This window comes from Oryctolagus cuniculus, chromosome 1 (genome assembly GCF_964237555.1).
Source record: "Oryctolagus cuniculus chromosome 1, mOryCun1.1, whole genome shotgun sequence".
In the NCBI taxonomy this organism is placed as follows: domain Eukaryota; kingdom Metazoa; phylum Chordata; class Mammalia; order Lagomorpha; family Leporidae; genus Oryctolagus; species Oryctolagus cuniculus.
In genome coordinates, this window is record NC_091432.1 from 151524617 (window position 1) to 151536617 (window position 12001).

A 12001-nucleotide genomic window follows, 5' to 3' on the forward strand; every position below is an offset into this window, starting at 1 on the left:
GGACTGGAAGAGAAGCAACCAGGACTAGAACCTGGCACCCATATGGGATGCCGGCACTGCAGGTGGAGGATTAACCAAGTGAGCCACGGCGCCGGCCCCTGATTTTTTTTAAAATTATTTCCAGATTCCTGTTTTGAACAACTTTAGCTCATAATTTAACAGTCAATGTAGTAATGGCTCAGAAAAGATATCAATGATAGCTCTTTTATTTACTTCCAGGTTTGGACTATCTTCTGGATAACAAAAACTGTCAAAAATCTGATTGCATCACAAGATGGGATCTGTTTGTATATTAAAAGCTTCATAGTTTGCCTATTTTTAAATAACATATTCATATCCATATTCATCTAATATATTTAAAATACATATTTCTTTTTAATTTGCAAAACAGTACTTTTATCCACTACAACCAAACATGCCAGCAAGTTACACTGAGAAATTTAGTGAAGAAATACAGTTTAGGGGCTGGCATTGTGGTATAGAGAGTTAAGCCACTGCCTGTGATGCCAGCATCCAATAGAGGCTCCAGTTCAACTCCCAGCAGCTCCACTTCTGATCTAGCTCCCTGCTAATGCTCTGGGAAAGCAGCAGATCATGGCCCAAGTATCTGGGCCCCTCACCCATGTGGAAGACCCAGATAAAGCTCCTGGCTCCTGGGTTCTCAGCCCTGGCTGTTGCAGCCATTTGGGGAGTGCACTAGCAGATGGAAGCACTCTCTCTCTCTCTCTCTCTCTGCCTCCGTGTAATTCTGCCTTTGAAATAAAGTCTTTAAGAAGCAATATGGTTCACCAAACTTTACTTCAAAAAACAAAATGTGACAAAGCATGAATTACCTTGTGGGTATCACTGCTTTTCTATATGTGAAGTAAAGGCACTGGAGTAAAGATGAAAATGTTAGACTTCAAAAGAGCTATGGAAGCGAAACTGATAGACTTATCCAAAGTATTATTACCTGAGAAATTCTGTTTATTTAAATCCAAACATTATTTCAAAATAGAATCTAGTTAGCAGTTCTTAAAAATTGCTTCCAGTACACCACCAAAATTATTTTTAAGGTAGAACAATATAAAGATCTCATGGTCACATCAAAGTTAGATTCTGGCAAATAGGCTCAGCCTCTGTTCTATCAGGAAACTGTGAAGAAGGAAAAAGGAGGGAGGAGGGAAGAGGAAGAGGAGGGAATCCCCACTGGAAGCTGAACCAGAATGCACTAGTGGAAGTAGAACAGCTTTGCCCATCCTTAAGGTGGTAGATGACTGGAGGAGTCTTCATTTGTAGATTTGTATCCCACTGTCTGCTGCCTGGTTTAGATCCCAAAACTCTGCTGAAACATGAAATGAATGAGAGGCTGCTGTATTACCGCAAGGTAGTGAATTTTGAGGTGGCTGCCGTACCATTACTACTTCTCAACATCAACAGTAGCCCCTTATCTAGCCATTTAACATCTTCATTTCTCTGAAACAACAAGGCCAGCTGTGGAAGACTGGAAGATTGGGCTAAAGCAACAGGGAAGTTGGGGAAAGAGAGAGGAGCAATCCCAGAATAGACCAGAGCTCCTCCCACCCTCAAGAGCTGATGTCAGGTAAGAATGAAAGGGGGACAGGAAATTTTCAGGCTTGCTGGAAAAGCAGAGAGAGATAAGATCTAAGGTGCACTGAGCAGATTTTAGCCAGAAATCATTGGAAAATTATGGACATTCTACTCGATTTCATACATGGATGGAAAACAGAACAGTGAAAAATCATTAATTAACAATACTTACAGCTACTATAAGTATTTACCCACTAAATAAAGACTTTTCAATTAACTAATCATTCACGCCATGCCCGCATCCCATATGGGCACCAGTTCACATCCTGGCCACTCCAACTCTGATCCGGGAAACTATTAAGGCACTTGGAAAGCAGCAGGAGATGGCCCAAGTGTTGAGACCCTGCCAGCCGTGTGGCTGGCCAGCTCCAGCCATGGCAGCCATTTGGGGAGAGAACCAGTGGATGGAAGATCTTTCTTAAAAATAAAATTTTAAAAAATACTTGACAAAATTTTGAACCAATAATGGGAAATAAAGATGGAAATTCAGTTGACCTATCAACAATTTTCTTCTTCAAACAATGTTTCAGGGACATAGAATTTCATCTCTATGAACCAACTATGAACTGTCCTGAACTGCAAACTATTTACATAATTATCATACCATACTGGAAATTTTAATGATTTTTCAGTATTCAGAATAATCTAGTGACAAAGTATAGAAGTCTTAATTATAGAAACATATTGTAAGCTTTGGCAATGGAAAATGAATGGCTTGGCTGACAGAATTGAAGATGTGTGGTCACAAAGAAAGGGGCCAAAAATTTTTTTTGACAGAGTTAGACTGTGAGAATTTCTGAGAGACAGAGAGAATGGTCCTCCTTCTGTTGGTTCACTCCCCAAAAGGCTGCTATGCTCAGAGCTACACTATCCTAAGCCAGGAGCCAGGTGCTTCTCCTGGTCTCTCATGCGCGTGCAGGGCCCAGGCTCTTGGGCCATCCGCCACTGCCTTCCTGGGCCACAGCAGAGAGCTGGACTGGAAGAGGAGCAACCTGGACTAGAACCCGGCACCCATATGGGATACTGGTGCAGCAGGTGGAGGATTAACTAAGGGAGCCATGGCACCAGCCCCGGGGCCAAAATATTTTGATTTTACAAAGTTAGGTAATCAGGAAATGCTGCTTAAATCTGGTGGATTAAAAAACAAAATCAATTACTTAAAATAGTACTCAATGATATATGAGGCTGATGCTGTGTAACTCTGACTTTCAAGTAAATAAATAAATCTTTGAGAAAAATATATACAAAAATTTAAATTAAAAAGATATAAAACAATTAACAAAACAATGTTCAAATTGAAAAAGTCAACAGAAAATAAGTATCAACAATTGGAAGAGGGAGAAATGGGGGAAATAATAAAAGTAAAAAATATCTCTTGTGTGTGGCTTTCAGTCAATGGTTAGCAAATTTAAACATTTTTCAGCTAGTTTTGTAGTCTATCTTATGGATATATAAAATGTATCACTAAGTTAGAAGTTGAAGTTGCTATTAGCATGCCACTATTTTTTTTTTTTTTTTTTTTTTTTTTTTGGACAGGCAGAGTGGACAGTGAGAGAGAGAGAGAGAGACAGAGAGAAAGGTCTTCCTTTGCCATTGGTTCACCCTCCAATGGCCGCTGCGGCCGGTGCGCTGCGGCCGGCGCGCTGCGGCCGGCGCGCTGCGCTGATCCGATGGCAGGAGCCAGGTACTTCTCCTGGTCTCCCATGGGGTGCAGGGCCCAAGTACTTGGGCCATCCTCCACTGCACTCCCTGGCCACAGCAGAGAGCTGGCCTGGAAGAGGGGCAACCGGGACAGAATCTGGTGCCCCGACCGGGACTAGAACTCAGTGTGCCAGCGCCGCAAGGAGGACGATTAGCCTAGTGAACCGCGGCGCCGGCCAGCATGCCACTGTTTTAACAATGCTGCAATGCTTGGACATAAGTGTATGTGTGTGTAAAATCTCTAATTATTCCTTTTATGAATATTTCTAGACTTAACAGTCCAAAGGAAAAGAATCTTAAAGATTATGGTCCATATTATCAATTAAGTAATCATTACATTTTATCTGTATAAAGCCACAATGGCAAAAACACTTCAAGGACTTTTCATCTTTCTTATTTCTAGTAATTGTGGACTCAAATGCAATTGTATAGAATGACACAGAAAACTCATGTATCTCTTACTCAGCTTCACCCAGTGGTGAAACACTGCAAAACTACAGTACACTATCACAGCCCAAGAGTACCACTGATCTTATTCAGTTTTACCTGTATTCATCCCTGTTTAGCTCTGTGCAATTCTATCATGGGTGTGAGGTCACAGATCTACACCTCTCATCAAAATACAGTACATTCCATCACCGCAAAAACTCACCTATCTGCCTCTCTCTTCAATCCTTTACCTCAAGGCACTCCTAGTCTATTCTTTTTGATAATGTTGATGTATCATGGTATGTCTGTGGTTCATTTCTTTTTATTGCTGAATAATATTTCACGGTATGAACACATGAGAGTTTGCTTAACCATTCACTCATTGACCATGGGGAAATTTCAAAACACTTATTAATGTATTTGAACTTGCCCTTTCTTAAAAATGATAGATTTTAGCTTACCTAAAGAGATCAGCTTTGGTTACATGAAAAATAAGTTCACAGTTAGTAGTTAGCAATTGTTAAGCTGTCATTTATTAAATGGTTGTCATTTAGTTTTTAAAACAACCCTAGGTTGGATATTACTACTGAAAAAAAAAAGTTTCAAAAAAGGTTGAACCAATTCCCAAAGCTACTAAGTAGACAATCTTTTTTTTTTTTTTTAAACAGGCAGAGTGGACAGTGAGAGAGAGAGAGACAGAGAGAAAGGTCTTCCTTTGCCATTGGTTCACCCTCCAATGGCCACCACGGCCAGCGCGCTGCAGCTGGCATACCGTGCTGATCCAACGGCAGGAGCCAGGTGCTTCTCCTGGTCTCCCATGGGGTGCAGGGCCCAAGCACTTGGGCCATCGTCCACTGCACTCCCAGGCCACAGCAGAGAGCTGGCCTGGAAGAGGGGCAACCGGGACAGAATCCAGTGCCCCGACTGGGACTAGAACCCGGTGTGCTGGCGCTGCTAGGTGGAGGATTAGCCTATTGGGCCGCGGCGCTGGCTGACAATCTATTATTAAAACCAAGTCTCTTCAACCCTAAATCCATTCTCTCTGGCCTCTACTACACCAACCTGTCTATGATACGAAAGGGAGAAACCAATGTGGCATCATGGAGTAAGAAAAAGCACTCAATGCAGAAGAATGCAGTCAGCCACAGCAAGATGAGGGAACAAAAATTCAGTTGCCTTCCTTCCACTTGATCTTGACTACAATGACTTTATCAAACCTGAAAACATTTTACTTAACATCTCTGTTAATGTAAACTATAAACTCAAACTCCTCTCTGTCTAACAAAAACAATTTAACCAGGATACAAGTGAATGAAAAAGCTAGAATCAGCGTGTGGCATCTGTGGCAAAGAAATCTCTGATATGGGTGCTGTCCTATGGAATGAAGTTCTTGAAGACAAAGCTGCACCCGTTCAATTCCTCTCATGTGCTGACATAGCACAGCTCCGTTGTGGGTATTTTTTTTTTTTTTTGCACAAGCCTTCAGATAAATCATTAGAAGCATGCTATCTCTCCTGTCATGCCAGGATCAAATGACACCAGAACACTGAGCTGGCATCATAGGACTGCTACCTTGCGCATGGCCACTCCTATGCCCACCTGTGAAGAGGGCGGCATCTCACTGACTAGACAGAGATAAATTCCTTGCAGGCATGCTCATCAGACACCAGCCAAACTCATCTCCTTCCTCCTCTCCTTTCCTCCCTCCGGTTATTTATAGAGATCACAGGTGAATCGGGGGAATCATCACAGTGCAATGACTGCTGAAAGGCTAGCAACTAAAGAAGATGGATTATCAAGGCTCTGACATGATTTGTATGGATTTCCAAAATTAAGCTGTTCGCTGAGTGACCACCCTCCTCCCAGCCGGGACTTCGCAGCTGCCCCAGTGATAACCTTCATCTGTACTTGTGAGCCCAGAAAGCTGAGCACGTTTCCCATTACCTTTCAAGCGAGTGTGTAGGGTTCTTCTGGCCCCTCGGTAATAGCAGGGCCGCTGGTGAACAGAGTGATGAACCCCCACTGCGAGGGATGTAGCGTGAAGAGAGCTCATCACCTGCCATTAGCTTCCGATGAATAATGCAGCGTTTCCCGTGGCAGGTGTCAGGGGTGGGAGGCAGACTTGCTCCTGTGAATGCTCTGGTGAGCACTCCAGCACCAAGTAAGAGGAGAGAGCAACAGATGCATGTGACAAAATTACACAGCTATTGTGTTTTTAAAAAATGGGGAAGGTTTACTTCCCATGTAACTGGCAGCTTTTCTTTCCCGTTCTGCCCTCACAGTCAAGACAGGAAGATGTAGCTTTCCCTTAAAATTGTATTATTCTAATCCAGAGCCCTTGCCCTCAGATTCCATCACTCAATTAATAGTACATTTCTGTTGGTACTTCCAGTTTCTCTCACGTTTGTGTATCTTGGTCTAAATAGAAGGGGTATCCTATCTGGAAAAATCTGTATTTTATAATCATTGTAAAAATTAAAAGAAAAAATAAAAAAGAGAGGTAGGTGGGAGAAAGGATAGTGTATGAATTATCACTATGCTCCTAAATCTGTATATATGAAACACATGAAATTTTCTCACATAATATAAATTATATATGAGATACATAAATATATAATAAATTACACACTATATCGTATATAATAAATACATTTAAGTTATATATATGTAAAATGTAAAAACTGGCCAGTACTGTGGTGCAGTGGCAGCATCCATATGGACACCGGTTTGAGTCCTAGCTGCTCCATTTCCAACCCAGCTCCCTGCTAATGCAACTGGGAAAGCAGCAGAGGATGGCCCAAGTCCTTGGGGCCCCTGCACACACTTGGGAGACCCAGAAGAAGCTCCTGTTTCTTTGCTCCAGATCAGCCCAGCTCCAGACATTGTGGCCATTTGGGGAGTGAACCAGTAGATGAAATTAATCTCTTTCTCTAATTCTTTCAAATAATAAATAAATCTTTAAAGATAAAATCATGCATGAATTTCAAAAATTTGTGACATATTTATTTCAATTTATTTATCTGAGAGACAGAGAAAAAATGGTCCAATCCACTGGTTCATTTCCCCAAATGCCCACAACAGCTGGGGCCAAAGCCAAGAGCTGGAAAATCAATCTAGATCTCCCACAGGGTCTACTTACTTAAGATATTACTGCTCTTCCCAAGTTCTGCATTAGCAGGGGATGGAGCAGTTGGAGTAAGGAGCTGGAGCCAGGAATCAAACTCACATACTCCACAGTGGGATGTGGGTGTCTTAACCATTAAGCTAAAGATCTAGCTCATAAACTTATCTTTGAATCCATTTTTGACATGAATTTTTTGAGTTATCCTCAAACATCTGAGTCTTTTATTTTCACTGCATTTTATGTGCATAAGTGAAACAGAAATGTCAAACCATATGTAGTAATTTCTGATTGTGTGTGTACCCACATTGTACAGAGAGAGTTTAATTTTTGTCCAAAAGAATGGGTAGCTAATAGACTAATTACCTTTGAGAACCTTCCTGGAGAGAATTACATCAAAAGAATCTAAGGAGAAAATGGGATCCCTTATTGGTAATCTTTAGCACAAAATTTCATCTGTCACGAGAGCTACATATGAAGGTGATTTGTAGCCTCCGATCCCAACATGAGAACAACTTTTGAAGTGTAGGTCAAGTTCCCACAAAACTCACAATTTCTGGTCATTCAGGAATAGATTCTGACTTTTCAGCCAGTTGTTATATTACTTTCAATGTGGCCAGACATGAAAATTAAATTCCAGGTTTAATTAGACACCATACTCATTCCTAAATCCCACATTTTCTGAGGCTGAACTATCTAATTATTTCCTTGCATTGAGCATCACCATTTAGGTAAGGAAGAAAATAAAGATAGAAATAATCCTCTGGGTAGCATACTCAGCTTACAGGACAGAATCATAATTGTCTCAGAGAATCAGTGACAGGACAGACAACATATCTCTGTCACTTTATTATCACAAGAGACCAGGACCCTTGCAGGGGTGGGGAATCTTTCTGTTGCCCAGAGCTTTTTGCATACTTAAAACATCATTCATGGGCCAAACAAAGCTGTCAACTCAAAAATTAGCCTGCTATAGACTTCTTAAATTTTGAGTATCACATGTGGTTATCTTCATAGGGTCAGACCAAATGATTTCACTGGCCTTATAAGGCTCATAGGCAGGACATTTCCCATCCCCTGCTAATGCCTCCAGCTCTTCAAATTTACTTTAGTCTTGTCCTCCTTCCAGGTATGCCAGATTCTCAAATTGTCAATAGTTTATTATTGCTTAAAAATTCCCAGACCCAAGATCCCCAGAGAAGCTATCAGAATCAATTAAGGCTGGCAGCGTGGCTCAATAGGCTAATCCTCCACCTAGCGGCGCCAGCACGCCAGGTTCTAGTCCCGGTCGGGGCGCCGGATTCTGTCCCGGTTGCCCCTCTTCCAGGCCAGCTCTCTGCTGTGGCCCAGGAAGGCAGTGGAGGATGGCCCAAGTCCTTGGGCTCTGCACCCCATGGGAGACCAGGAGAAGCACCTGGCTCCTGCCATCGGATCAGCATGGTGCGCCGGCCGCAGCGTGCCAGCCATGGCAGCCATTGGAGGGTGAACCGACGGCAAAGGAAGACCTTTCTCTCTGTCTCTCTCTCTCTCACTATCCACTCTGCCTGTCAAAAAAAAAAAAATCAATTAATTCAATAGTATCTATTAAGCACGTATGATGTGTCACTTAATGCATGCCAACATTGGAGCAGTTAAAGCGCTGTGCCTAAAAGTTGTCAGACATACTCAAAGTGCTGGGTTTGAAGATGGAGAAGGACCAGAAACCAAAGAATCTGGGCAATCTCTAGGGAAGGCAAGGAAACAGGTTCTCCCTTAGAGTCTCCAGAAAGGATGCAGACCTGCTGACCCCTTGAGTTCAGTCCAGTGAAACCGTATTCAGACTTCTGACCTACAGAACTCTATAATGCACCAGAGACTAGCATTTGATTAAGGAATTCATTTCACAGCAAATGAATTATGAACCCATACTCCTGGACTTCTTTGCTCTTAACATGTTCATCACTTAAAAATAGCTCACTTGATAGGAAACAGAACAATCTTTGAACACTACTAAAACTGCTATGGTGACAACACTTTGAGAGATGAGGGCAATGTCCCCAAAATACATGATGTGTTATTAAGTCAGTGTTCAATGTAGCAGACTCTCTTTTTTCCACAGCTCCAATTCCAGATACAGGAACTGACAGAGGTTTTTCTCAATTGTTACCCCTGAGGACACAAGAGTTAAAATTTCTTTCTCTTCTACTCCTTTGGTTTAAGGATTGGAGAGGTTTGAGAGGTTTTCATTTCCAATGGAAAAAACAACACCTCCTCAGATGACATAACAATAATTCCATTGAGCTGGAAGTTGAGACTGTTACCTGGAATTTCAAGAGCTCATGCCATTGGAACAGCAGGCAAAATACCAAAGGGCCACTGCACTAGCTGAGTGATTGTTTCTCACTATCAGGGGCAATTTGGGTTGCTACCAAAAAAAAAAAAAAGAAAAAGAAAAAAAAAAGAAAGAAAAGAGGGCTATACTTTTAGTACTCCTATGTCCTGTGATTAAAAGTTAGTGGTATAGTCTACCTATAACAGGAAAATCTGTAATATAATGTTTAAAATGGAAAAATAACCATTTGGTAAATATGCTGCCAAATAATACCTTTGATTTCTTTACTGACTTAGCAAGTAGAGTGTTGGAGGCTGCTTTTTAAAAACTTATTTGAAAACCAGAGTTATATAGAAAGGAGGAAAAACAAGATAGAAAATCTTCCATCAGTTGGTTCACTCCCCAAATGGTCGGGCTGGGCCAACCCAAAGCCAGGAGCCAGGAGTTTCCTCCAGGTCCTTCACATGGGTGGCAGGGGCCTAGGGACTTGGGCCCCTGCCTCCCCAAGCACATTAACAGGGAGCTGGATTGGAAGTAGAGCAGGTGGGACTCAAACTGGCACCATATGGGATGACAGTGCCACAGTCTGCTTTAAAAAATAAAAAGTTGAGTGATCAAAAGAAGGATAATATATTTTAGGCTTGTTTTCTTATGATCAATAATTGCTCTGATAAAGTCCAGTAAAAACAGTAAATATTCCCAGTTCAGATAAATAACCCAGTGAGATTACTCATAAATCTAATTGCTAGGTTTGAACAACCTTTCTTTTTAAAGATTTTTTATTCATTTATTTGACAGGTAGAGTTACAGACAGTGAGAGAGAGAGAAAGGTCTTCCTTCAGTTGGTTCACCCCCCAGATGGCTGCTACGGCTGGTGCGCTGCACCGATCTGAAGCCAGGAGCCAGGCGCTTCCTCCTGGTTTCCCATGCAGGTGCAGGGGCCCAAGCACTTGGGCCATCCTCCACTGCCTTCCCGGGCCACAGCACAGAGCTGGACTGGAAGAGGAGCAACCGGGACTAGAACCCGGTGCCCAGGCAGAGGATTATCCAACTGAGCCATGGTGCCAGGCCCTTGAACAACCTTTTGATTCACTCTCTTTCACAAGCAGAAGTAAGGTGGATAGCCATGGTCAGGGTTGTGGTAAAAATGTACCCAGTTGTTAGTGGTAACATCTGAATACCCTTCCCACTGATTCCTCTGGTTCTACCCAATGTCCAAATCACTCTCCAGGCTTCTAATAAATCTTGTAATACAAATGTGGTATAAAGTTTTCATTCTGGCTCCCAGCACCCCTGGGCTCCTCACACAAATAGTTTTGTATAAATTCCCCACCTTGAGGGCAGGATGAACCTAGTGTCTTGCTGCTAATGAACAGAAATCATAAAAATCATGAGATCACTTTCAAGAAATAGATTTTGCAAATACAATCCCCACATTCTCATTCATTCCTATTGTCTCTCTCTTTACCCCACCTCTCCTTCTTTCCAGTTCTATAGTCTAATAGATCAAGCTGACATGCTGTCAACTACCCTTATAAGGAGGCCTAGTTGGCAAGAAACTGGGGAGGGAGAAGGAGCTCCAGTAAACACCCAACAGAGAGCTGAAGCCCACAGCAAAAGAACCCACCAAAAGTGTGCTGAGATTTCTGACTCACAGAATCTATGAAGCATTAAATGATTCAGCAGTTTCCTGCAGCAAATGTTCTGTCTCCCCTGTCTCAGCTCAAGTCAGTGAACGAACTGCATCTACCTGGGTAACTGTATTCTCAGATCACCAAATAGTGGGAGAGTAAGCCAAACACACAAACACATTTCGGACTCTAGCATGTTTGCTCATATTCCATTGGTCAAAGCAAATCATATAACAAAACTCAAAATCAAGTTAGAAATCTACACTCCATCTACCAGAGGGCAACAGCAAGGGTATAGACATAAATTACTACTACAGAGCCACAAAACATTGAGACTAATTCTTCAATCTGTAACACATTCAATAACTTCTTTTCTTAAATGATCTATTAGATATTCTGTTTATTTGCAATCATGAATCCTTACTGATACAATGTATTAAGAAAGTAGAAGGAAGCAGTAAAATGAGAAAAACTGGAAGTAGTATATATGTCCACCAATAGGGTAATGATCACTTAAACTGTGACATTCATGAATTCAATTCTATGTGGACAATAATATGAATTTTATGGTAAGGAACTTCAATGTCACACTCACAGTTTACACCTGAAATAAAAGCTCAAGGTCTTTCAGTTTTGAGGACTTTACTAGTGGGAAGAATGTATTACTGTGCTGAACAAAGGAGATAAAGGTCAAGTGTACATTTAAAGGGCTATAAGGCATCTGCTTTGTATTGGACTGGCATTTCTCTATGGGAAATTAAGATTTGTTGATCCAAGAATCTGGTGCCCCATTTAAAAACAAAGGAACTGCCAAAGTAACAAAAAGAATGTCATGCAGAAAGACAAAAGATTCAGATAGTTACAAAAGAAAAAAGGGTAGTGAAAAGCTCTGAACCCACACTGGATGTTTCCAAATAAAGCTTGGGGCAGGGGCTGGTGTTTGACCTAGAGGTCAAGACGATGGCTAAGACACCCATACCCCATATCAGAGTGTGTGGGTTGCATACTTGGCTCTGCTCCCAACTCTAGCTTCATGCAAAAATGCAGTCCCTAGGAGGCAGCAGTGATGGTTCAGGTAATTGGGTTCCAGTATCCAGGGTGGAGAGCTGGATTGAGTTCCTGGCTCCTGGCTTTCATTGAAGGCATTTGGGTACTATCTGAGTAGTGATCCAGTGGACAAGAGTTCTCTCTCATTTATTATCTGTCCTCCTCTCTCCT